The sequence below is a fragment of the Octopus bimaculoides genome, chromosome 10 (assembly GCF_001194135.2).
Source record: "Octopus bimaculoides isolate UCB-OBI-ISO-001 chromosome 10, ASM119413v2, whole genome shotgun sequence".
Taxonomy (NCBI): Eukaryota; Metazoa; Mollusca; class Cephalopoda; order Octopoda; family Octopodidae; genus Octopus; species Octopus bimaculoides.
In genome coordinates, this window is record NC_068990.1 from 41026775 (window position 1) to 41028871 (window position 2097).

Consider the following 2097-nt stretch of genomic DNA (forward strand, 5'->3'; position numbering starts at 1 on the left):
ATATATATATATATACGCTGTAGGGATCCACAGTGGTATATTAAGAGTTCATGAAAAAGCTTTGATTTACATGTATTCATTGTAAGAAACAGCTAAATTTCTTTCTCTGATGTTTTACATATTTCAACCTACACAAATTAATGCTTGAATTTCAAAATAGGAATTTTGGGAGAAGCATTTATAAGACTAGTTTTTAAACAACGAACGACACAATATTAATCAAAGCAGTCCATAGAAAATAGTTTTCTTTTCAGTTAGTTTTGAAACTGAGGAGGCGCAATGGCCCAGTGGTTAGGGCAGCGGACTCGCGGTCGTGGGATCGCGGTTTCGATTCCAGACCTGGCGTTGTGAGTGTTTATTGAGCGAAAACATCTAACGCTCCACGAGATTCCGGCAGGGGGTGGTGGCGAACCCTGCTGTACAACTTTCTGTTACTCTTTCTTCTTGTTTCTGTTGTACCTGTATTTCAAATGGTCAGCCATGTCACGCTGATTCTCCCCGAGAACTAGTTTAAGGGTACACGTGTCTGTGGAGTGCTCAGCCACTTGCACGTTAATTTCACATGCAGGCTGTTCTGTTGATCGGATCAACTGGAACCCTCGTCGTCGTAACCGACGTTTTGAAACTATTGAAGGTATAAAATAACTGCATCATTATTAGGCTCATATTTAGAATATGAATTAACATGAAATTTTAACAGCTAGTTATAATTTAAATCACTTTAAAACAGGAAGTTTGTATAAGAAAACCAAAGGGAACCTCGGGTGGTTTAGCATCTGAAGAGTAAAATGTTAATCCACTGATATGGCCGATTCAGCGGAGCACCAGTAATATCGCAGGTGTTGCTTTCAAAATAGACACCACGAGTTATTTTCTCCGACCCTCTAATAGTTTCATCAATCCATCGCCCTGGATTGGTACTCCCTTCTTTTCTTTTTTATTTTTGATCGACTCTGAAAAGACGAAAGACAAAATTAATCCCAGCCGGATTTGAACTAAGAACGCAGAGAAGTGAAGCATTTTTACTCAACGCTTTAATAATTCTGCCAATTCACATCTTTCAGTATTTTTCAGTAATTCTACTTCATATGGTTGATTAGGTGGGTGGAGAGATTATTTCAATTGTCAGTTTTGTAATGACGTCAGTTAAGCGCAATTAAAGTTTGTTAGATTATCAATAACTCAGTCTATTACTCTATAGGTATACTAATAGATAATATCGATAGTAATCAATAAAAGACATTCGCTGATTTGAAATATTTATTTCAAATGATCTAACCGATAAACTTGATTAAGGTGATAATGTTATATTTAAACGGGCAAACTAGATATGATCGGAGGTATTCCAGCCGAGACCAGCTCATTTTTGCGTATAACTAGAACAACACTGTTGAATATCTCATTCCTTGCCTCAGATATTAGGGTGTTTAGTGGATATTCGGTTGATATTTTTCGGTAGTCGATTGACAGAACAGAGTAAAAGCGAGGCAACATTATCTATCTATCTATCTATCTATCTATCTATCTATCTATCTATCTATCTTTCCATCTATCTATCTATCTATCTATCTATCTATCTATCTATCTATCTATCTATCTCTGTCTCTGTCCCTGTCTTTTTGTCTCTCTGTCTGTGTATATATATCAAAATAAGCAACAGGATATCTAGAGGTGATGCAGTACGACCGTTTCAAGCGGCTCCATTTAATTGAACAATGCAATCATTACATCAGTTTGAATGCATAGATAAATAAATAGAATTAATTTAAGCAGTCGGACGCATTTGTATAATTTTACTTAAATCCTCAAAGAGGGTAAGAAGACAGACAAAGTCCATGCTGTTTTCACTTCAGCTTAGAAGCTACTAAGACACCAGGAAAAAAAAAAAAAGAAACTTGTTTGGGTACTGGCTTGTCACTGATTTTTGTGGTCAGTTATAATTTATAGTCCCAGTTTATCAAAATCTTTGTATATCAAAATCTTCCATAATCAACCTTGCCCGGACTTGTGCCTCTAGGTGCAATCCCATGGTCAGTCATGACCGAAGGGGGTTTCAGCATATATATATATATATATATATATATATATATATATATA